The sequence below is a fragment of the Leopardus geoffroyi genome, chromosome D3 (assembly GCF_018350155.1).
Source record: "Leopardus geoffroyi isolate Oge1 chromosome D3, O.geoffroyi_Oge1_pat1.0, whole genome shotgun sequence".
In the NCBI taxonomy this organism is placed as follows: domain Eukaryota; kingdom Metazoa; phylum Chordata; class Mammalia; order Carnivora; family Felidae; genus Leopardus; species Leopardus geoffroyi.
The window spans coordinates 7,488,681-7,514,410 of NC_059339.1; the positions used below are offsets into that span (position 1 = coordinate 7,488,681).

The 25,730-nt window shown below is 44.5% G+C and overlaps 1 protein-coding gene and 1 pseudogene across 1 annotated transcript in view; one reads left to right on the forward strand and one right to left on the reverse strand.

Moving 5' to 3' along the window:
* Window positions 1–25,730, reverse strand: part of LOC123588443 (MLX interacting protein) — a 61,149-nt gene that overhangs the window by 23,613 nt on the left and 11,806 nt on the right. The window lies entirely within an intron of this gene.
* LOC123588444 lies at window positions 22,973–24,225 on the forward strand (annotated as a pseudogene).

Sequence of the window (25,730 nt, forward strand, 5' to 3'; positions counted from 1 at the left end):
AATGCACACCACTTTGGCCCACAAGTCCACCGTCAGGAATGGATTCTGCAGACTCAAGTGCACATGTGTACAAGGACACACATGGAAAGACATCAAACATCAGTGCTGATGTGGCAGAAAAAGGCTGGAAACGACCTACACATTCATCAAAGGGAACTGCTTTAGCGACTGCTATATGCACACAGAGGGACACTATGGGGCACTTAAAAAAAAACCCCACATTTTATGCGCTGATAGACAGGCAAGGTCTACAAGCTGTATTAAGTGAGAAGAAAACTAAGGTGCAAGATGGACAGCGTGGCGACCATGTGTATTTATAACAGAGAGATACGTGCACAAGACGCGGGAGGGGGGAGAGGAGACAGACTGTCAATCTCAGAAAGACACACAAGAAACAGGTAACAGTGAGACAGTGATTTCCCTTTAGAGAGCTCAACTGGAGAATTAACGGGTTCAGTTGGCAACCTCGTTTTCACTGTTTACTAGTTTATACTGCTTAAATACAAGAATAGATATATATTTATTATTACTTTTCTTTTTCAAAATAAATAAGGCAAAGAGACCAGGTACAGTGAAAGACTTATAGGGTTTCTAGTTAATCAGGGAAGGCAATTAATCACATGAGCAGATAGAAGATTTGGTGCAAGTCAATTTTGTGAACTAGACTCAAATATGAGGATAATGCTCATTAAGTGGTTTCTTTAATGAGTGAGTAGATGCGCAATGCTCAGACTGGTCTCTCTTCCAGGACTCTGACTCTTTTTCTTCAAAAGAGCGGTCTCTATTGGCTTTCCTAGGATCTGGGCCTGGTTCCACAGGCTGCCAGGAGCCAAAACTAACAGGCTCCCGACGGACAAAGGTTCATTGAGGAGCCAAGGCGTGGGGAGCAGGCACAGCGACAGGCACCGCAGGAGGAGGGCATTGTGTCTGACGGACTCGCCCAACTGCGGGCCTCCGCCCTGGGCCTCCGGCCCAAGCAGAGCCTCCTCCCAAAGGCAGCTCAGTGAGGTTGCCAGGCCCTGCTCTCACGCCTAAACATGGGTCCTCTCTCCTACACCAGCAATTCATCCTCCTCGTGGCTCGCTTGGTGTCTATTTTATCTTTTACATTCAAAGAAAGTCCTGTTGGAGAAGCGGACTCTGAAGGCAATGGAGGGAAAGCAGGAATATGGACTCCTGAGGTCCTTGTCTCAGGTCTTGTCCTACTGACAAGGTGAGCGAGTGTGTGTGTGTGTGTGTGTGTGTGTGTGTATGCTGGCGTATGTGGTGTGTGAGGTGTGTGTGTGGTTGTGAGAGAGAGCACACTGTGTATACGAGTGCATCTGCCCTCATGTATGACATGCTTGTGGTCACACCCTTGTGAGGGCTTGTATTGGTTTTGTGTAAAAAAGCAGGGAGTAATCATTTCACTGACCATCAAAAATTAAAGCCAGTTGAAGGAGGTGAAACCAGGCAAACTCAGAGTAGCTGCAGTGGTGACTTCTTCACCCCGTCTGTAAATGCTGGTGACCTGTGTCCTTGTTGGGAGCACTCCCTCCTGTGCCCTGGCCTTCCACCAGGGGACACACACCGCCGAGATTATACCATTTCCAAGCCAACAGGGCAAGGAGAGTAGTTTCCACTTCTGGACAAGTCACGTGAGCCGTCCAAGCTCCGCCTTCTCTAAAATGGTGATGGTGTCCACCTCACAGGGAGGATTACAGGCAGGCACGAAAGGGCAGAGGAAGTAGCAGCCAATGCTGGGGCACGGTGCTGAACAGCAGTCAGTTCCGGGCCATGTTGCTGGGTTTTTAAACCTGTTGTTGCCCGTCAGATTGTAGCCATAACTGGACTTTCAGGCAGGAGCAGGGATGCTGGGCAGGGCATCACTTAAAGCCAGATTCATGGGGCACCTGGTGGCTCAGTCAGTTGAGCATCTGACTTCAGCTCAGGTCGTGATTTCACGGTTTGTGGGTTTGAGCCCCACGCTGGACTTTGTGCTGGCGGCTCAGAGCCTAGAGCCTGCTTTGGATTTGGTGTCTCCTTCTCTCTCTGTCCCTCCCCCACTCATGCTCCATCTCTCAAAGATAAACAAATGTTAAAACATTTTTAAAAAATTTAAAGCCAGGGGCGCCTGGGTGGCTCAGTCGGTTAGGCGGCCGACTTCGGCCCAGGTCATGATCTCGCGGTCCGTGAGTTTGAGCCCCGCGTCGGGCTCTGTGCTGATGGCTCAGAGCCTGGAGCCTGTTTCAGATTCTGTGTCTCCCTCTCTCTGACCCTCCCCCATTCATGCTTTGTCTCTCTCTGTCTCAAAAATAAATAAACGCTAAAAAAAAAAAAAAATTAAAATTAAAAAAAAAATTTTAAGCCAGATTCATATGTTTATTTGCCAAAAGACTAAACTTAGATCCAGATCCCAGGGTGTTCTGATTCCTCTGGACCAGGTACAGGGCCAGACTTAGAACAAGAAAAAGTGGTGTATCACTTCCATTTGCACCATTTGTTAATAAACTTTAATACTTAAAAAAACAATCTGTGCATTAGCCATGTGTCTCTTATACTGTAGGAGCTGCATGTGCCCTTTATCTTTTAAAAAACTTTTTATTTTGAAATAATTAGAGACTCACAGGAAGTTACAAAAACTAGCACAAAGAATCCCTTGGATACTTCATCCAGCTTTCCCCAGGGGCGGCATCCTCTGCGGCTGGGACACAATCTCACCACCGGGAAACTGACTTTGGCATATCAGTGTTACCGAGACTACAAATCTTACTCTGTTTTCGCCATCCGTTAAAACGTCCATCGTCTTTCTCTTGCTATTTTATGTTGGTAACACCATAACATTGATTTGTGATGTTTCCGCAAATGTTTACCTTAAGTTTTGGAGTTTTACTTCTTTATATAGCATATCTTCAAATAAGTAGGTTATCCATTTGTGTAGTCCTATCTACCGGTCTTCCTTTAAAATTTCTTTCAGCTTCGGGGCGCCTGGGTGGCGCAGTCGGTTAAGCGTCCGACTTCAGCCAGGTCACGATCTCGCCGTCCGTGAGTTCGAGCCCCGCGTCAGGCTCTGGGCTGATGGCTCAGAGCCTGGAGCCTGTTTCCGATTCTGTGTCTCCCTCTCTCTCTGCCCCTCCCCCGTTCATGCTCTGTCTCTCTCTGTCCCAAAAATAAATAAACGTTGAAAAAAAAAAAAATTAAAAAAAAAAAATTTCTTTCAGCTTCCTTGCCTGCCCGTCTGCCCCATCCAGAGATTGTTTCCTTTAATCTCTTTTTTAGCTTTTTTAGTCTTACTGATTTTAAAATAAATTATACACCCACACTCAAAGAAAATTCAAACAATACAAAACAGTACAAAACAAAAGCAAAGCCACCTGCAATTCCACCACCTAGAAATAACTGTCGTCTAAATTTTGGTGATAATATTGTGTAGTGAAGAAATAACCTATCCAAAGAGAAGTCTGGCCTTTGCCCTCAAGCTCCTAGGAAGTGACCTCGACGCCCCTGGAATGTCCTGCCTGATAGTAGTGTCTTTGTTTGCCTGGGGGCGTCGGTCAGAGGAGAATCTCACACAATCTGATTCACTCTAGCGCTCTGGACCAAATCAGTTGCAATCTCCAGAGGAACTGATAACTAAAGCCATCAGCTAGATCTCCAGGAGGGGCTGGAGACCAGAAAGTGGCCACACAGGCAGAATGTCATCAAGTAAAACTGCGACCGCCAGCGACTCAGGCGAGCTTCCCTGACTGGCAGCGCTCTGCGTGCACTGTCACACACTGTGGTGGGAAGGAGGTCACGCCACCAGAAGAGGACAACCAAGGGCACCACCTTTGAACACCTCTTCGACTGTGCCCTGTGCACCCCTTCCTTCCCTTGGATAACTCAGTTAGAAGCTTTTCCCTGTAATACACTGTAATGAAGAGTGGAACGGTTTTCAGTGAGTTCTGGGAGTCCTTCTATAGAATTATTCAGCCTGAAGATGGTTTCCGGGAACTCCTCCAACTTGTAATTGGTGTGAGGAGTGAGGGCAGTCTTGTGAACTATCATCCCCAACTTTGTAGTTGACCCTTAAGTCCTTGTAATACACATATTTTCATATATATGAATAAACGTAATATTTAAATGTTGGATAATACTGTTTTATAATTCATTTATCATTTATGTTATAGACATCTTATTGTGTCAATATAGTTTTATATAGATTCTTAATGTTTGTTTATTTTTGAGAGCGAGCGTGCGCACGCAAGCCGGGAAGGGGCAGAGAGACAGGGAGACAGAATCTGAAGCAGACTTTAGGCTCTGAGCTGTCAGCACAGAGCCCGACACAGGGCTCGAACTCACGAACTGTGAGGTCATGAGCCCAAGTCAGACACTTAACCGACTGAGCCACCCAGGCGTCCTTCCCTGTTGGATTAAAATGCCCTCTTCAGGGACACCTGGGTGGCTCAGATGCTTAAGCATCTGACTCTTGATTTCAGCTCAGGTCACGATCTCCTGGTTCGTGACTTTGAGACCCATGTCGGGATCCACACTGAGTGTGGAGTCTGCTTGGGACTCTCTCTCCCTCTACTCCTCCCCTGCTCATGTGCACACTCATGCTCTCTCGCTCTAAAAAAAAAAATTTTTTAATACCATTTTCATCATACACCTCATTCCCACATATGTACTTGGGGCTATTTCTGAACACACTATTTCTTTTGGTGTTTGTACATATGTTTTTTAATGGTTTCACTTTTTACATTCAACTCTGATTCTTCTGGGGAAAAGAATCAGTTTACTTCTTTACAGAGCTCACCAAAATAAATTCCAACCAGCTATCTGATTGCTTCACCTTCCCCAACTAATTTATGAGATTTCCATTAACAGATCTTAAATTATAATATACACCAGGGTCTGTTCTAGGGCCTCGTGTTACTGATTCATGTCCAATCCTGTGCTAGTATCACACTGATCTAGTAACTATAAATTTGTAATATGCTATCTAGGTAACGTTGGTCTCCATCACTTTTGTTTCACTGTTAGAATCCTTGCCTATTTGCTCTTCCACGTTCCAATGTTACGATCACATTGTCAAATCTCAAAAGACAGCTCTTCTGGTATTTTTATTAGAGTCGTGCTTAATAAATTAACGCGGGCAGGGCTGACCATTCCAGTTGGGTCATCTCCATCCCAGATCAGTGTATGTTTCTCCACTTATTCAAGCCACTTACCCTACTTAAAATGTCAGAGACATCTGAAGCCGTCTAGTATTCTATAATTTACTCCATCTGTGTCCTTCACATTTCTAACCATATACTTCTACTAACGTTTTAAAACAATGTAAAAAGACAATTTAGAAAGCTAGAATCGGCAAGTCACACAGTCACACACCCAAATACAAACACCGTCCACATTTTACTGCATTCAACCCAGCCACCCACCCCTCAACCCCGTAGCTACGATGGTAACGGCCGCCCTCACCTTGATCAAAGTGGCTAAGCCACAGACACAAGTCAGAAGCTTCTACCGTATCAGCACCAGGAATAACTACCCTCAAAGAATCCTGCCGTTTCCTAGCACTTTTATCCACCTACGCAGAAAGGTAATTAGTAGGTTCCAACATTCACCGAGGTTAAGATTTTTATGTAAAGTATGAAAAACTCCACCCCTTACAGACATCTGGCTTACAGAGGAAGTAAATTAACAAAGGTCTCCAGCCAGAGTACATACCTGCAGTCAGGACTCTAGATAGAAACTGTCTACCACAAATGTAAGAGAAAGAAATGCACAGATGTTCCTGAGTTCCTATGAAGACTGGAAAGAAATAAATCTGTTACTATTATTATTGTTATGACCATTATTAGTCATTTTCAAGGCACTGCCAGCTATCTAACCCACTTAAAAGGCACCGAAATCTGAAGCTGTCTGATGCATTTCAAAGGATAAGGTAACACCCTCCAGGTAGCCAAGACCTATAAATAGTCTTTAAAAGCATTGGCTCCTTTCCTAAGTCAGTTTGACGATTAAAGAAAACTCATGGAATCTGCTCTCTATTGAATTTGAAACCCCAAACCTCGACCTTGACAATAACTGGGGTCGTAGTGACAGTAGGGTTAAGTAGGTATGGGGGCATCTATCAAATCCTCACTTTTCTGGGGCAGAAGCTGGAGCCAGTAGTTAAATCTACACAGCACCTATTATAATGCTGTGTAAAATGGTGCTTAACAAAAGAAATGAATTGATGAAAAGAATTAGAACCTTTTCAGGTTGCACGTGGGCTATACAGCATGAACACTGTTCCCAGATTAATCTGGCTGAGACACCACTTTCTTCATGAAAACTATCCTGATCCGCTTATTTGACACTGTTCTAGCCGCTAATGATAGAGCAGCAAACAAAACGATGTCCCTGGCCCCATGGAGCTTATATTCTCCGGGGAAAGACAGGCGCCACGTGTGTGCTATGTCAGGAGCACCGGGCGGAACGCAGCACAGGCAAGGCGGAGAGGGAGCTGGGAGGTGCTATTTCTATAGGGTGAGGGTGAAAGTGGAAGGATGGAGAGTGGACACTGACGGATCCTGGCTTCTGCCTCAATAAGCCCACAAAACTGCTCGTGCCGAGGACGCGGACAGCCTCTGCACTATCAGATCAGTCACTTTCAGACCTCCCCTGACAGAGCTTCCTACAACATCTGCCCCCATCCCGCCCCACGCCCTCACCGATGCCCAGCCTACTCTGCTCCCCACTTTGCAAGCTCTTCCTCCTCCTCGCGGCCGAGGGGCTTGTCCTGAACCCTCCACACCCCACACGCTCTCCCTTGCCTCCCCCCTACCCACACGCCAGGATGACCTCACCAACGGTGTCTGCTCACACCTCTCCCCTCCTGAAAGGCCCGCACGGGTTCCCATGGCTCATAGGGTAGAACAGAGTCCCTAAGCACTCACCAAGGTGGAGGCCCCCAGCTGCACACACCTGGCGCAAACAAGCTCTTCATCACCCATCTAACTCCTTCATCTTGAGGATACTGGCCCCCGGCAGGAGCCCTCCCGGACCGCTCTCAGTAGACATTATTAGCTATGTCCTCTCCCAACTCCCCGTGCCCGCCACGATCTGCCACTACCCGACGTGTGTGCCAACTGTCTGTCTCCACAACCAGAGTGCACTTTCTGGGAGGGGGTAGCCGTACCCATTCTGTTCACCAATACCTTTCCCCACACGGTGCCACCATGCAACAGGCCCTTGAGTATGTGCCGAAAAACCTCCAGAGCGTCCCTCCTGCCCATAGAGCCCCACTCTGGACTACCACAGTCCCTGGTCCCTGGCCTTGCCCCACTCATCCTGCACTCCGCGCTCCTCTGGGCTCCGGACTGGGCCCGACGCACAAGGGGTCCTCCGTGTTTCAGTCTGTATCACGCTCTCCCTTGCGGGAGCTCCAGGCGCTCACATAGATGCGTTACTGTCCACACGTTCTCGGTCTGTTGGTCCCCCATTCCACCTCCCTCCTCCCCCAGTGTAAAAGCAGGTAACACAGCTGTGTAAATTAACGATTAGAGCTTTTTCCAGGTCGGCTTCATTTTAGAGACCACAGCTAGATGAAAAGGAACAGTATGTTACAAATTAAACAAAACCAGGAGTCGGAACCCAGCACTGCGGTCTGAGTTCTAAACAGTGTGCCTTTAGGTGGGACGCCATCTCCGCCCAAGTCAGTTCTTCTCTCTGGGCTCACTTTTCCTTTTTGCGATGAGACAGAACTTAATTAGCTTATCCCAACTTCCTGCCAGTTCTATGGGTCTAGGATTGTACCCGTTCCCAGAAAGGGAGACATTGGCCCCGAAGACTATAAATGAGAGGCACCCACAGTAGGGTTGTGTTGGGGAAACACCAGCTACTGTTTAGCAAAAGAATGAATAAAAGGATCTGTAACACCCTGACCACAACCACACATCTCTGCCTTTTTTTTTTGGAGGAGGATTTTAAAAAGCACAAACACGGTGGGTGGAGGGATGGGGGAAATAGCTGATGTGATGGAGATTAAGGAGGGCACTTGTGATGAGCACCAGGTGTTGTGTGAAGTGTTGAATCGCTATACCGTATACCTGAAATTATTATTACACTGTATTTTAACTAAGTGGAATTTAAATAAAATCTTAAAAAAAATTTTGTTTATGTTTATTTATTTTTGAAGGAGAGAGAGACCGATCATGAGTGAGGGAGGGGCAGAGAGAGAGAGGGAGACAGAATCCAAAGCAGGATCCAGGCTCTGAGCTGTCAGCACAGAGCCTGACACGGGGCTCGAAATCACGACCTATGAGATCATGACCTGAGCTGAAGTCAGACGCTTAACTGACTGAGCCACCCAGATGCCCTTTGAATAGATCTACAAACAAACAAACAAACAAACAAACAAAACAAAAACACAAACTGAACAAAAATTTAAAAAAACACAAAAACAAAACACAAAAAAATTAAAAGCACCAATAGGGGTGCCTGGGTGGCTCAGTCAGTTGAGTGGCCAACTCTTGATCTCAGCTCAGGTCATGATCCCTGAGTTGTGGGATCAAACCCCGCATCTGGCTCCACCCTGAGCATCGAGCCTGCTTAAGATTCTCTCTCTCTGCCCCTCTTCCCCAACTTCCCAACTCTCCAAAATCAAAAAAAAAAAAAAAGTTGTTTTAAAAAGCACAAACAACACAAGAAGCAACAGGTGTTGACAAGGGTGTGGAGAAAAAGGAGCCCTAGTGCACTGCTGGTGGGAATGCAAACTGGTGCAGCCACTGTGGAAAACAGTACGGAGGTGCCTCAAAAAGTTAAAAAACCAGAAGTACCTTATGATCTAGCAATTGCACTACTATTTATCCAAAGAATACAAGAACACTAATTCAAAAGGATACATGTACCCCGAGGTTTATAGCAGCACTGTTTACAACAGCCAAGGTATAGAAGCAGCCCATGTGTCCACTGACACATGAATGGATAAAGATGTGGAATATAGGGGCACCTGCGTGGCTCAGTTGGTTAAGCATCTGACTCTTGATCTCAGCTCAGGTCATGACCTCACCATCGTGGGGATCGAGCCCCTCATCGGGCTCTGCGCTGGGTGTGAGCCTGCTTGGGATTCTCTCTCCCTTTCCCTCTGCCCCTCCCCACTCATGCTCCTGCCCTCTCTCTTTCTCTCTCAAAAATAAATAAATAAAAATTTAAACAAGATGTGAGATATGTATACAATGGACTATTATTCAGCCATAAGAAAGAATGAAATCTTGCCATTGGCAGCAACATGGATGGACTGGAGGGTATAATGCTAAGTAAAATAAGTTGGTCAGAGAGACAAATACTATATGATTTCACTCATATGTGGAATTTAAGAAACAAAACAAAGGGAAAGGAGAGAGAGAGAGAGAGAGAGAGAGAGAGAGAGAGAGAGGAAAAGACACCAAGAAAGAAACTCCTAATTACAGAGAACACACTGATAAAGTTACCAGAGGGGAAGGAGGGGGATGGGAAAACTAGGGGACAGGGATTATGGGATGCACTTATCTGGCGAGCACTGGGTGATCTATGGAATTCTTGAATCACTATATTGTATACCTGAGACTATATACAACACTCTGTTAACTATTAAAATAAAACTTAATTTAAAAAATAAAAACAAAAACCACAAACAAAAAAACTTTGTACAGCCCTCCTCACATAATAGAAATTCCAAAATGAAATGTGTTTTACCTATCCCTGCTAAAGACAATCTCCCCGCCATCTGCTACTGAGAATCAGCTGTCACCCTAAATCTTTCCCTCTTCTTATCCTCCTCCCATGCATGCGTTTTCATCAACTTGTCAGCCACCCAAGTAAGAAGTCTGCGATGGCAGGAGAGCCAGGGCTCACTCATGAAAACGAAGACAAGTGACACAATCTCAGACTGGTGTCTATTTCAGAAACACTGCAAATCTCCAAGCCGCCCTGACTACGGGACGCACAGACAGCCCTTCTGCCAACAGGCTCCTGAGACGTATGGACGTATTTCATCTTTATCAGCATTCAAAATACCCACATTTTTTTCTTCGTGATATGCTCATTTTCACTCTGGCCTTTCTGTCGAAAGCAACAATTTGTTATTCATGAAATCAAACTTAAAGACAGTGGCAGAAGATGAAGTTTCAGTTCATGATCATATCCCAGTTTTAACCTCAGACCTTTATACAGTATGAGCCCTACTGCACAGGCACTTCCCATCTCAACGGCCGTTGCAAACGCCTGAAAAGAAGAGTGTGTTTTTATAGCTCCATGGGAGGATAAACACACCTTAGTTACCACGGTGCTATAAAAATCAAGGTCAGGGTAACTTATCTCTCATTTACCTCTGCTTCAGGGCCTCCTGGGAAAATGGACAAAAATAAAATGAGCGTATCTGGGGCGCCTGGGTGGCGCAGTCGGTTAAGCGTCCGACTTCAGCCAGGTCACGATCTCGCGGTCCGTGAGTTCGAGCCCCGCGTCAGGCTCTGGGCTGATGGCTCAGAGCCTGGAGCCTGTTTCCGATTCTGTGTCTCCCTCTCTCTCTGCCCCTCCCCCGTTCATGCTCTGTCTCTCTCTGTCCCAAAAATAAATAAACGTTGGAAAAAAAAAATAAATAAATAAATAAAATGAGCGTATCTAAGGCACAAATCATTTAACAAACTACAGAGCAGGAAAAAGTCAAAAGAAAAAGTAAGTGATGGATATTTATTTTCTCAAAACCGAAACCCTTGGTACACTGATTTTTTTTCCCCTCCACATTCCCAAATGAAGCCAACAACTCAGCCGGGCAGGAGGAACTTGTGGTACGAAAGACTGAACCAAACAGCAAGGAGATTTTGCGTTTTCTCATCCCGCAGGTCTCTGAGAACCAGTGTGTGTTTGGGAAGAAGGGAAGGAAAAGAGTAGGGAGGGAAGTTCCTATGAATGAAACCTGAAGCCAACCATTTATGCTGATTTTTTACCTGTCAAGTGTCAGAGTCTTTCTATTATTGCAGGAGCACAATCCGCTTTCCTGGTATAAAGAACATGAGTAACATCTATTCTTCCTAAGTCATCCCAGACTTTACTGAGGAAATCTGATCCCGTCCACGGTGCCACAGTGATAAACACAAGTCACAAAAATTCATCTACCAACAGAATCTCAGGCCAGGTGGAAACACAGTGTGGCTCCCACTATGGGCTCGCTCCCAAGAACGAGAGCAGCCCTTCTAATGAGAAGCACTGTCATTATCACCTGTTATCCGCCACTGGCCACAGGAGCGGGGAGAGAGACTGTGTCCCCCTCCTGCCTGCCAGCTCTGCAGCCTTGGGTAGACATCTGGCCTTTCTGAACGTCTCTTTCTTTGGGGGGAAGAAACAACCTATTTCACAGAGCTATGGTAAGAATTAAATGAAGCGAGGTACTTAGATGGATTAACAGTGTCTGGAACATAGGAGGTTCTCAATAAAATGGATTTATGCCTTCTTCTGACGTTCCCCGTGACGTTCAGAACCGTTCTGACTCTTTGTGCTATGAAAAAGCACAACGACAGGCCTCCAGGCCACAGCAGCCAAGCCTCCCAGCAACTGGAGTCAGGAGACAAAGAGAGAGCCTGGCTGTTAGGGTGGGTGATGAGCAAAGGTCCTTGAGAGCGGGCGAGAACTGCCATTTAGAGATTAGATACGCGGTTCTTCAATGAAAATGCAATCAATTCCCACCAGTACAGGTGGCACAGATACAACTGTGCTTCTCTTTTATTAGCGCTGGTTCACTCTCCACCTTAGAGTATCTACATAGCAGCAAAGTCTAATAGCCCTTCAACAGGAACTGAAGCTGGGGGCTTCACAGCCTCCCATCACTTGCACACACACACCCAGAAGCTCCCTCAGCAAGGAAGTGCTGTCTGGGGGCTGATTCCCCTCCTTCACATCAGCTCTGGGGCACACTTCACAGCACTGTTCCTTATAAGGCACCACTTAGGCTAGAGAGTAGACTGATGTTCTAAACACCGCAATGCTCCAGGAGAAAGTGGGCAGCCTGTGGGTTTGTATATCTGGTGGTATAGCTGAGTGCTAAGCCTGTTTCAGCTCAAAGTCCACAATACTATAGGCCTACGAGAATAAAGAGTAAGAAAGGTACTAAGGGAGAAATAATTACTCTAGAATGCGGAGAAGCCAGACTTAAGGCAGTTGGCACAGTTAAAGAGGGGATGGCCAAAGAGTTTTAATTCTTCAAGTATTTATAAGATACAGATAAAACATGTCTTTTGATTAAAAAAAAAAAAAAAAAAAAAAAAAAGAGCCTGCAATTCCAGCTTGCTTTCACGACCAGGACCATAGGGCAGAAATCATCTGCAGGCCAGGAAAAGAAATATCCCAGCAACATGTACCAAGAGCCTGTGATGTGACAGGCTCTGCACTGAGAACTGGGTGATAAAGATGTCAGGACATCACAAACTGAGAAAGGCAGCTTTTAAGGCACATGTGCAGGGTATGGAAACACGCGAAAGGGGCATTCAATGTCATCAGTGGATCCAGGGCATCTTCCTCAGATAGGATGCCGGAGCTGAGGCCCCAAGGATGGGCAGGAATTAACTAGGGAAAGAGGATGTAGAGAAAAAGGTTTTTTAGCAGAAGGAATAAAGAGGCCTTTCTCAAAGTATTAGCGGCTTGGCTCTGGTCCCCTCTGTCCTCCATACTTAGCTTTGATGAGCAAAGAAGTGAAGGTAAGAACACTGATTATCTGGAAATCTCAGGATCCAATCTCCCCCTTGCCAGTGGGATGGGGTCGGCACAGCAGTCAAGTCCTTGGATAAAGATAAGAGAGCTACAGAGAAGTCAGTTAGTTTGTACCCACGTTAAGGGTCAATCTCCTGAATCTGTCACCCAAAACAGAAGAAAGAATGGGAGGAAGAGCTGGTTTGTCATCCTCATTTCTGAAGTAGAGCAGGAGAAAAGACAAGAGAGAAAGAGAGAGGAAGAGGAAGGGGAGAGCAGGGTTGAGAACAAGGAAGTTTGTGAAGGATATGTCTTCTACTATTAGTGGTTTGGCTTTAAAAAGTAAAAACTCTCTCCTAAATCAAAAAATTAATAAACAAAGTTAGAAGGTAAGTGTCAAATGGAGGGAGCGATTGTGAAACATCGGTTAAGTTCCTCAAACTACCTACTAATTAACTATCTAATTAAAGATAATTATCTTTACAATGAAAAGATCTGGCAGTTATCTAAACCAAATGATCAAATTTGGCATCATTAATAGTGGGACGAGCTGACATTATGTACCTCTGATGTGACTATCCGTGAAGCACACCCACCAAAAATGCTGACCCTAAATGTTATCAATGCCTTCTAGGCCCAGCATGGTTTACAGGAAATACAGGGGACAGAGAAACATGTTAGCCACCACCACAAGAAAACAAATACAGAATGTGGGACGTTCTTCAAGACAACTGGCCCTGTCACTTCAAAAAGTCAAGTCAATGGCAAGGGGAAAAGGTGAAAGGATTATTATTCTCTTTGGCATGAAAATGACATAATGGTTATGAAAGGAAATATATTTTTAGGAATAAAATGTCATGATGTCTCCAACTTTTTTTCTGAACCATACAAAAGAGAGACAGGTACATAAAGCAAGTTAACAAATATCAACTGCAGGTGGTGGCTATAAAGGTGATGGCTGCACCATTATTTCCTATTTTCTCTGTTAAAGGAAATTCTCAAATACCAAATAAATAGTCAAATTCAGGGAACAATACATTCACTAGAGAGCACAGAAATGAAAATTAAAACACCTGAGATACCATTTTTTGCCTATCAGATTAACGAAGATTTTTAAAAGCATAGTAATAATGGTACATGATTTTTTTTTTTTTTAAGTACAGTCATTCTGGAAAATAGTTTGGCAGCTTCTTATGATGTTAAACATATCCTTACCTATGACCCAGCATTTACCCAAGAGAAATGAAAACACATGTCCAATCAAGACTTGTACATGGACATTCAGAGCAGCTTTATCCACAATGAAGATGAAGACAACAAAATGAAGACAAGCCAGCTGTCTACCGACAGGGGAATGATAAAACAAACTGTGGTATATCCAAGCAACAGAATATTAACTATTGATACATACAGCAACACAGATGAATCTTAAAAACATTCTGAGCACAAGAAATCAAGCAAAAACAGTACATACTGTATGATTCCATTTATACAAAACACAAGGAAAGACCAAGCTAATCTACAGTGAGAGAGCAGATGGGGGACGGGAAGAATGCCTGGAAAAGGTACAAAGGAACCTTCCGGGCTGATGGAAATGTTCTGTATCTTGACTACAGTGGTTATATACGTGTATACATTTGTCAAAACTGTTGAAGTGTACATGTAAAAGGGTGAATTTTATTGTTTACATATTAAACCCCAGTAGAGTCAAATTAAACTTTCAAATTACAGTAAGGACACCCAGACTTGGAAAGGATGTAGGGAGTGGGGTCTCTTATATACTGTTGGTGGGAATACTGACTGATGCAACTTTTTCTTTCTTTTTCGCTAAGAGCTGTATTGGGATGTAATTCACATACCACACAATTCACCCATTTAAACTGTACAATTCAATGGTTTTTAGTCTAATCACAGAGAATTGTGCAACTATCACCACAATCAATTTTACAACGTTCCCATTACCTCAAAAAGACATGCCATCCCCTCAGTCATCACCTCCCAATCCTGAACAACTATTAACCCACTTTCTGTCTCTAAATGTGACATTTCATATAAATGGGATCACATAATATGTGTTTTTTTGTGACTGGTTTCAACTTAGCATAATGTTTTCAAGGTTCATCCACGTGACAGCAAGTATTTTCTTCCTTTTTATGGCTGAACAATATTCCATCATATGGATGCATCACATTTTGTTTATTTATTTATTCACGGATGGACATTTGGGTTGTCTGCACCTTTGGGCTATTTTGAATAATGCTGCTATGAACATTCGTGTACAAGTTTTGTACAGACACATGTTTTCATTTCTTTTGCATAGACACCTAGGAATGCCAACTCCTGGGGCAAATGGTACATGTATGTTTAACTTTTTGAGGACTACTAGAGTGATTTCCACAGTGGCTGCACCATCTTACATTCCCACCAGAAATGTACAGAGGTTTCCAATCACTCCACATCCTTGCCAACGCTGGTCACATCCTAGTGGGTGTGAGGCAGTATCTCTGTGGTTGTTTCAATTTTCATTTCCCTAATGATTAATGGTATGGAACCTCGTGTGTTCTCATGTGTTTATTGGTCATCCCCGTATCTTTGAAGAAATATCTATTCCAGTCCTTTGCCCACTGTTTAATCAGGTTGTTTGTCTTTCTATTTCTGAGCTGTAGTTTTTTTGGTATATTCTAGATAACACATCCATTATTAGATACAGGGTTTGCAAATATTCTCTCCCATTCTGGGGGTTGTCTTTTCCAGCTGGTATAACTTTTGAAATCAAGTCTGGTAATATATATCAAAGATTTCAGTATATAGTTTATCTTATAGTTTTACTTCTAAGAACTCATCCTAATAAAAGAATTAAAGAAGTAGAATGAGAACTGCTAATGAACAAGAACATTCACCATAGTGCTACTTAAATTGGATCTCAATCCTTTCCTCACACCATAAACAAAAATGAACTCCAAATGGATCACTGTCCTATATGTAAGAGTTAAAACTATAAAGCTTCTTGAAGAAAATATAGGAAAACTTTGGAAACCCTGGGTTTGGTACAGATTTCTTAAATAGGTCACCAAAAGCATGAACTACAAAAAAAAAAATGGATACACTGGACTTCATCAAAATTTAAAACTTTCACTCTTCAAAAGATGACTGAAAATGACAGTGCGGGTCTATTTTTACCTACAAGGGTACAGAAAAAAAAAAATAAAAAGGCACAATAACAAAATAACAGGGTATATAACTCCACAAAGAGTGTTTCAGAGGATTCTGCTCTTTTCTTCCTATCTTCTAAAATGTCTGAATTCTCCATTTGACAATGACTACACATGTTTTTAAAATATTTTTAAATGTTTATTTATTTTTGAGAGAGAGAGAGAGAGAGAGAGAGAGAGAGAGAGAGAGAGAGAGAAAACAAGTGGGGGAAGGTCAGAGAGAGAGAGGGAAACACAGAATCCGCATCAGGCTCCAGGCTCTGAGCTGTCAGCACAGAGCCTGACGTGGGGCTTGAACGCACAAACCACAAGATCATGACCTGAGCCAAAGTCAGACACTTAACCGACTGAGCCACCCAGGTGCCCTTCTTATTTTTTATTTATTTATTGTTTTGAGGGGTGGGGAGGAGCAGAGGGAGGGAGGGGGGGGGAGGGGGAGGGGAGGGGGAGGGAGAGAGAGAGAGAGAGAGAGAGAGAGAAAGAGAGAGAGAGAGAGAGAGAGAGAGGGAGAGAGAATCCCATGCAGGCACCACGCTCAGCACAGAGCCTGACTTGGGGCTCATTCCCACGATCCTCGGATCATGACCTGAGCCGAAATCAAGAGTTGGATGTTCAAACGACTGAGCCACCCAGACACCCTGCCAGTGACTATGTATTTCCATACAATGAGGAGGAGAGCTGGAGAGGAACCTCCACAAAACTATTTCCATTTTGAAAAAGGGAAAAAGGGAATTTCCATCTCATAATTAATAGAAAATAATATTCAGAGTTTACCATGTTGATTTAGGAGTTTTGTGAGGGTTTTTTTTTTTTTTTTGGACACATTTCAAAAATAAGAATACATTGTAATTTTATTAAGAGTGTAATATCTTTGCCCTTTTTCACGGATAATTTCTATTATACACTCAAGTTAATCTGTCAACAACTTTCAGTGATGTAAATGGATAATAATGGCTTAAGGTTATTCTGTAAAAAACAGTTTACATGCACAGCACTATCTCACAACCCTCCAGGGCTTGTTATACAGAAGTAAAAATAATTCAAGACAGTTAATAAAAGTCTGCGTACTTGACTCGGAGTCTCTAGACCCTCACTAAGTTAATTACTCTTATTTTACACTCCATTTAACAAGTTACGCAAACCAGCAGAAAACGGGAGGCACCAGACAAACAGGGAGGGTAAGCGGCAAATCCAGTGCAGAGAAGTAGCAGCCGAGAGCCCGGAGGAGACGATGATTAAAGATCTGAAAACTGACTCACAAGAGAGCCAAAGATGGTTGAGTAGAGAAGCAAATATACCTTTGCTGTACAAGATCAGGAAGTGACTATAATGAAACAATGAATAATATTTGGAAACAGGTGTCTAGATAATTGAAAGCTATATACTCAGTACATTCAAGAAAGCCAGTCAAGATTATTATGTATTTGAGAGAGATTTCCCCTTTTTATTAAAAATGGCTAATTTTGTTAGAGGTGATTAACAAAATAAACAATGGCAATCTGGAAAACTACTTTATTATCAAAGGAAGCTCTATGTGTTAAGAGAAGGGCAAATAACTAAGGTATTTTTGGAAACGTATTTTAATAGCTACCCAAGTTTAATGCCGTTCAGAGGACTGAACTAAAGAAGTAATTTAGATCCGCTGACGGATTCTTCTGTGCTCCTCAGAATGCACCATGTAGGTGGTTCCCAAGACCAACTCTGAGTAAGAACTAACCCTGTGGACAAGACCATTTTCTATCTGGCTCTGTCCATCACCTATAACCTCCTGGCTTTGCACCTCCGTCTTGAGAAAAAGCACTTTAACTTGGCTGTCTGGGGCCCAGGTCTTTAAAAAAAATTTGTGTCATACCCTCCTTTTGTACTAAGCTTTTCAAATGCCACTCTGCAACCACACTGCATTGGGAGAGCTACCAGGTCATATGCAGAGAAACTAAGTTCCTGACTTGATGAGGAAATGGAGTCTGATCTTCTCAGCGCTTAGGTGAGTTACCTCCACTACCACGTGAGTTCCTGCTGTCCGCACCCCTAAGGCTGGCATTTCCACAAAGACAGCTGGATATGACTAATCTGACCACACAAATGTGAAACTAAACGAGGGGTAGAAGCGAGCCAGTGCCACTTAAGTCAGCAGCAGAAAGAACCCAAACACGGAGTTCCTGCTCCCAGTCTGGACGGACTATGTTTGGGACTCCAGCCAGAGGAATTATTCACTCTTCAGATTAACTTGGTAGCTTGAGGTTAATGCATGACAGGGACAGATGCCAGGCCAAAAGGGCAGCCTGAAGGTCAGCCGGGTAGCAGTGACAGCAGATGGGTAGAGAAGGTGGTGTCCTGCACAAGGCAGGAGAGTGCCAAGTAAGGCTGAGGCCACAGGCAAGCAGCCTAATTCCTGGAGGTTCCATGCCAGGAGGCCATGATGGCTGTGACTCGGCTGGGGCCCAGGAGTGGCCTGGGATGTCCGCTGACCAGGAGGAAGCTGTCTATTCTGGAATGGTTAGCTAATCGCCTAAGATGCTGCTGAGCCAAGAGGGCAAAGGCAAGCAGGTTCTCCCCTCTGGACCAGGCAGTCCTCCCGCCTCCCCCCAGGAACGTGGCTGAGGTGGAAGAAAAGCGGCCAGTCTCAGAGCACTGAAGCGATTCAAACTGAATCAACTGGTGCTTTATTCAAAACAATGATGGCTTTGTCAGGAGACTGCAACAGGCCAACAAGAGCCAGCTGAAAAACCTGCCCTCCCCTCCTAATTTCTGCCCCCTAGTCCCCATGACTTTAAGACATCACACAAAAAAAGAGGGGAAAAAAGTACACACACAAACCAACAGCAGCCAACCCTTGTGATGCAACAGGGGCAGGCCAGCTGCCATTCAGAGATGACACATCACTGGAGCTGGCTGTTTTGCTGCCGTGGATCTCCTACCCAGGAGCCGGAACTCCTGGGACATAGCTGAGTCTCACTTACTGATATGTTTCCAGTGATCCCAGCCAACAGAGAACAAAGGGCTGAAACATCGTGTTTCTATAGTGCTGTTGGGTCAATGTTCCAGTCAATTTGGGAGGGCGGCATACCCAAGACCTCAGTTAGAGCTACCAGGCTCGAGTGGCTGCCCCTCGCTTTACAAGAGCCTGAAAGCTGCTACCCCAGGACCCTCTAGGGCAGGAAACAGAAAGAAATTCTCTCTGCAGGAAAGAACTTGGAGGGGGCTGGGGTGGAACCAGCAGATTATAGTATTTTTCACACCACACCCAGCCCTGCTCACTTCATCCATATTTTACCAATCAGCAGCAGTCATCTCAGGCATTGTACAAACACACCCATAGCTCCAAGGAGCCAGCCATAAGCACAAAAAAAGAGATAAGCAAACAAAGTTATGGGGCAAAAAGCAGCTGGCTACATACTGGCCAAGCCAGCTCAACTGTAATCAAGAGGTCTCTGGTAGGCTGCACTAAGAAGCAACTGTAGGAGTGAAGAGCCATGTCCTTTCTCCCTGGCTCCTATGGATTTTGCTAACGAGAGGATGTGTCCTATTTGGTGTTGAGCAAATCCTAGGAACTTCATCTAGCTGTCCTGCATTAACCTGTGAGCAGCTTTCAACTTACTGGAGAAAAAAAAAAACTTCATAGAAATTTTGAGATACTTAAATATCATTTAGACCACTTTGACTTCTTTATTGTAATCAAATACTTGGTCTTGTCAAAAGGATTCTAATAAAATGCTTTAGAGAAAAAAAAAAAAAGAAGCAACTGCAGGAAGACACACATGCCACAGGTGAGTTTCCCCAGCACCACCTGCCTGCTGGTTCTCAGGTACCGCACAAGGACAACGTCAAGGACAAGAGAGAGGCTGAATTGATAACTGGGCCTTCTGCCAAGGTCTCTCATGAGGGAAAAAATTAAGAACTCCAAAGCTCAGGACTTGTCCAATGAATAGAGGACCAGCTTGAGGGAGTGCTAAGGAGGCTGGGGGCCAGGCCCTGGAGCTCTAAGCCAGAAGGTGGCGGGTGGATGCGGATGCCACAAGGGGCAGCCTCCCCTCTCCGCTGAAGGGAGGGAGTCTTATGACTGATTCAGTTTTTCAAACATAACTGAGGTCCTCATGTCTTCGACCAGCCCCTCCACCACACATTCAGCCAGCAGCACAGGGGTGGGCTAGATGGAACCACAGAAACCCCACAACCGATCAAACTGACATGTAAAGCTGCAGAGATCATCTCTGGACTTGATGTGAAAGTATTTCAATTGCTTTCCAGCGAGCTGAATCAGCTCTTCCTTCCATGAACCAAGTCATACCAGTATTTTCTTTTGTAATTCAAAGGACATGCATCCACACAGCTCCCCATCACATGTGGTGCAGACTCACAGTTGGAATTATAACCTTTCATAACACTCAATGCTCTCCTTGCGTCCGGATCGACAAAAAGCTAAGGGACGGCATTCACCTGCTCACATCACTGCAAAGCGTAGCCTCGGGGGTCTGTCAACCAGCAGGCACAGCACAGACAGGCAAGCTAGGGCCTCAGTTCAGGCGTGCACGCTGCCGATGGGTGTGTCAAACACCATCCACTGAGTTCCCTGCCCTTCTGCAGGCTGTAGGGACACACGTGAAAATGCAGGGAGCATTCCTATCAGCAGCCCAGGGCACAGAACAAAGGGTGCTTTTCAGCTGCGTACCTGCTCACCTCCTTCCTCCACACACCCCTTATCAAGGGTTGGCAGGGTGTGACAAAGAGGTGGGGTGCCTAATGTGGCAATCCCAATTGCCTCTTTTTTTCAAGAGTCCTGCTGAGAGATTCTCAGGGTTGATGGTTATTTCTGTCTGGAGGGAGAGGGAGAGGGAGCATTTTCAGAGAAAGCAGCCACCCTGCAGCATGGTAATAGAGATGAACAGAACAAGGGCACAGAAACACCTTAAAGTTACACAAAAAATACCATGAAATATTCTCAATAACCAAGAAAAAGGGAATAAATAAACAATAGTACATCCACACAATGAAACACCATTCAGCCACTAAAAAACATTGCAGATGAATATTTTGGGGCCTAAAAAGGTGTTCATAATCTATTAAATGAAAAAACATATATACTCATCATGACAAAAAAAAAAAAAAAAAAAAAAAGAAGAAGAAAGAAAGAAAAACAAACAAAAAACCCACAAGGTCTGGAAGGATAAACACTAGGGAATTGACAGTGGTTATCTCTGGGTGTGGGATTTTTTTTCCTGGAAGGAGGCCTGGAAATAGAGTCAAATTGTAAAAAGTGAGGTGTTAAGCCTAAAAGAATAACTCCCCAACTTTTCAGGGAATGTATCTCAGCAGAAGCACTACACCTCTAATAAATACAAATTCTATTTCAATCTGGCTTAGAAGCAGAAGTGATTGGCATTTAAGAACCATAAAGCTATTTGCCAACACCCTTATAGATCAGATCAAATATAGATGGAAATCTGAGAGCAGGAACAGGCTCAAGGGGGCAAGATGGCTGCCCAAGCCGTACCTTCATGTGTGAATGTGTGCGTTGGGGGGAAGGTTCTAAAGGGGGTGCGTTTATTCTTTTCTTCACCACTTCTGATACACACATACACATGCACATATACACACTAATACTGGGGAAGGGAAGTAGGACGCATGTAATGTAAGGTCAAATGTGTAGGTCAGAAACTTTAAACCAAAGTACAGAGATAGGCCTCCTCAGTCTAACTTAAAGTTATAATTTTATTTCAACTATAACCAAATCAACTTATAGTTAAATTATCCCTTTCATCTGCTCCAGACTCCCCCTATGAAAACAGCCCCACCCCAACAAAGTATGGTGAATTTAAGGGGTGTAGTCTGAGATAGACTATAAAGCTAAGAATAACTTCTAGTCCAAGAATTTCACAAAATGGAGAATCGATCCTCTATCTCCCAGATAAGATCATTTAAAATAATTGCCCAAGCTCCTCCTAACTCAAAGTTAACTGTCTGCTAGATGCATATGTACCTCTGGGGTTTAACAGGCAGTCTTAGATTTTATATTCATTTATATTTTTATGGTCCTGTGACTTTAAACACAGCACAGGGCAGAAAGTACACATTAAGAGGTAGAACACTAAAAATACTTTCCCTGTGCCAGAAGCTGACCTGTGGCAAACAGCACAACACAATCCTTCATGCAAGACTCACTTTTAAACTAGATTTAACCTAGCCTAAACCCATCTCCCCAGAATAACTAATACTTGAACTCAGACGTTAAACTATAAATTGAAGCAAAATTTAAAAGTGGAGCTCACATATTAGTTCAGATTTCTTCCAATTCTTCAGATATGCCCAATCTCGTTAACACTGGGCTCACATTCCCAAACACCAAGAATCGCGTGAAGCTGAGTGACGGGTGCCCACCCTTAGACCCAGAAAACATTCCACCACTCCCTATGGCCTTTCCATCCATCACTCAGGCCACATCAACTGCAGTTTTATGTTTACATGGTTTTTCACAATAAAAAACATTTCTCTGGAACCATGACTTTATCAAAATGAGGAAAATACATGTTACAGATGGCTCATTCACTTCCTGGCCCTTGTGGGCATTTGTGTTTGTAGTCCCTGACTCATACAACGTTAACAGGAAAAAAGGTCTTAACAGGATAATCTCAGAGACGGTGATCTGGCAAGCTAGAGGGCAAGCTGGAGAGGCAGGCCATTTTCCCAACCATTCTCTCATTTACTATATACAGAAGAGACAGAAGATAGCAAATTATGAAATTTCTAGACACTGACATATTTAGATCTTGAAGAGCATGTAGTCCAGTGCTTCCCAAGTCAGGCTTCCTAAAGAAAATGTTGAAAACCAGAAGCGTTTTAAGGACTTGTTTAAACGACAGCTCTATTGTGACATAATCTCCATGCCATGAAATTTTCCCTTTAAGAGTGCTCATGGGGGTAGCCAAAGATACGGGGCCGCTTGGCCACAGGATGTAGCGCGGGGGACTGCGGGCCCCAGCAGAGCCCGTCCACAGGCCTGTTTACCATTACAGGGAGGTCTCTGCCCCCTGGGGCTGACACCCCCCCCCCCCAATCTTTCCCCAGGCTGAAGCTGCAGGGTATTGAGGTACCAGCCAGATGTCTTCTCACAAAGGTTCTGGGGTGGCACAGGGCAATGCAGCTCCTGCCAGTGACAGGGAAACGGACACACTGGAGCCGGCGCAACTAGGACCCCTGCTAGAAGAAAAGGCAAATGAGTAACTGTCAACCCAGCCGAGACTGAAGGACAGCAAGCACACCCAGCACCCCAGGAGGAGGAGGAGGAGCAGGAGCAGGTATAGACCCTTCCCCTGCAAGCCGACCACGCCATGGAGAAGATGCAGAGGAGTTTGTGCAGAAGGTCTGGGAGGGATGCTAGAGGGTCATCCCATATGTCCCAGCCCGGCCTAGGGCAACGACTACTTGCTACATGGCCATGGACCAGCCGTGCCCTCCTGCCAGGTTTGCTTCAAGAGCGTTTCCCGCATCCGTACGGAAACTGGCAACATCTGGACCCATCTGCTTGGTTTTGTGCTGTTTTTCTTTTTGGGAATCTTGACCGTGCTCAGACCAAATATGTACTTCATGGCCCCTCTGCCAGAGAAGGTGGTTTGTGGGATGTTCTTTTTGGGTGCAGTGCTCTGTCTCAGCTTCTCCTGGCCCTTTCACGCCGTCTATTGTCATTCAGAGAAAGTCTCTCAGACTTTTTCCAAACTGGGTTATTCAGGGATTGCTCTACTGATTATGGGCAGCTTTGTCCCCTGGCTCTATTACTCCTTCTACTGCTCCCCACAGCCACGGCTCATCCACCTCTCCATCATCTGTGTCCTGGTCATTCCTGCCATCATTGTGGCACAGCAGGACTGGTCGGCCACTCCTAAGCACTGGCAGACAACAGCAGGAGTGTTCCCGGGACTTGGTTTGAGCGGTGTTGTGGCCACCATGCACTTCGCCATTGCTCAGGGCTTTGTCAAGGCCACCACAGTGGGCCAGATGGGCAGCTTCTTCTTCATGGCCGTGATGTATGTCACCAGAGCTGGCCTCTAGGCTGCTCAAATTCCTGAATGCTCCTTTCCTGGAAAATGTGACATATGGTTCCAGTCTCATCAGGTTTTTCACGTCCTGGTGGTGGCAGCAGCCTCTGTCCACTTCTACGGGGTCTCCAACCTTCGAGAATTCCGTTATGGCCTAGAGGGGGGCTGTGCTGATGACTCCTTTCTCTGAGCCTTCCCACCTGAGGGGTGGAGGAGGAACTTCCCAAGTGCTTTTAAAAATAACTTCTTTGTTGACACGAGAGGAAGAGTCTGAGTTGCCTGTTTCTAGAAGAAACCTCTTAGAGAATTCAGTACGAACCAAGCTTCAGCCCACTTCCATACCCACTGGGCGATAAACTACCCATTTCCCTAGCTGAGGAGGATGGGGAGGGTCCCAATCAGACATGCCCTGCCTCAGCAGTCCCCCTCGTTGGTAAGGGGGGACCGTCCCCTCACAGAGACAGCACTTCGAAGCTCATGTTGAGGTTTTACCCCTCCTCCAACCATTTTGGGAAAAAATGATGGACTGGGACTCTTCAGAAATCCTGTTTCCAGAAGAAAATGTCCCTTCCTTACCCCCATCCTTACTTTGTTATCTGGCTTATAACAGGCCATCCATTTTTGTAGCACACTTCTCAAAAACAGTTAGAACCTGGTCCCATCTTTCTAGGGCCTGGATCTGCCTTGACAGCAGGAAGAACAAAGCCACCAACTTTTACATAGCCTGGGTTATCATGGAAGTGTGTTCAGGCTTCCATGACTTTTAATTTTCTTTTAACCTGACTTTTAATTTTCTTTTCCTTGGCACGGTCATGTAAAATTAAAATGGGGAAAGATATTTAATACTTAATACTAAGCTTTAAAAAGAAACCTGCTATCATTGCTATGTATCTTGACGCAAAGACTATCATGATAATAAAAGAAAGTACAGAAGACACTTGGCATTCAAACAAAAAAATAAGTAAGTAAACAAACAAATAAAAATAAAAGTGTTCACTGGGGTGCCTGGCTGGCTGAGTTGGTGGAGTGTGAGACTCGTGATCTCGGGGTAGCGAGTTCAAGTCCCACATTGGGTGTAGAGATTATTTAAAAGTAAAATCTTAAAAATTAAAAAACAAAATGCAATAAATGTGTTCATTGGTTTTTAGTACATTCACCAAGTTGATGATCACATCATCATTCTCTAATTTGGGAACATGCTCATTACTCCTTCAAAAACCTTACACCCATTAGCTGTGAGGATCCGTTCTTCCATCTCCATGGCAACAACTACTCCACTCCTCTGTTTTATGAATTTACCTGCACATTTCAGATAAATGGGATCGCAACAGGTGGTCCTTTGTGTCTTGCTTCCTAGGATAACGTTTTTAAGGCCCATGCACGTTGTAGCATATGTTGGAATTTCATTCCAAAAGTTGTCTTCAATATTTTTAAAAGTATTTATTTGCCCATGAATAAAGTCATGGTGGTCATTCTTTAAATAAACACATTTTTTCTCATTTTGTAAACAACAGAAAAAAATTCAAAAATATAGAAAAACTGAAAAGTTATGTGGTGCACACCCACGAACCCACAACCTGGATGCGACAAATAACACTTCGGTATATTTACTTCAACACAAATTCATCCATTCATCCATCTATCTTACTTATTTTTAAGCAGTGGTTCTCAAAGTGAGCTGGAGAGCCTGGGAGTCTCTGAGGACCTTCTGGGGGTCTACGATGGCAAAACTATTTTCAAAATAATACTAAGGGGCTATTTTCCTTTTTCCATTTCCACTCTCTCAAGAGTGAATGGTGACATTCTGCAGACGTGTGACACCG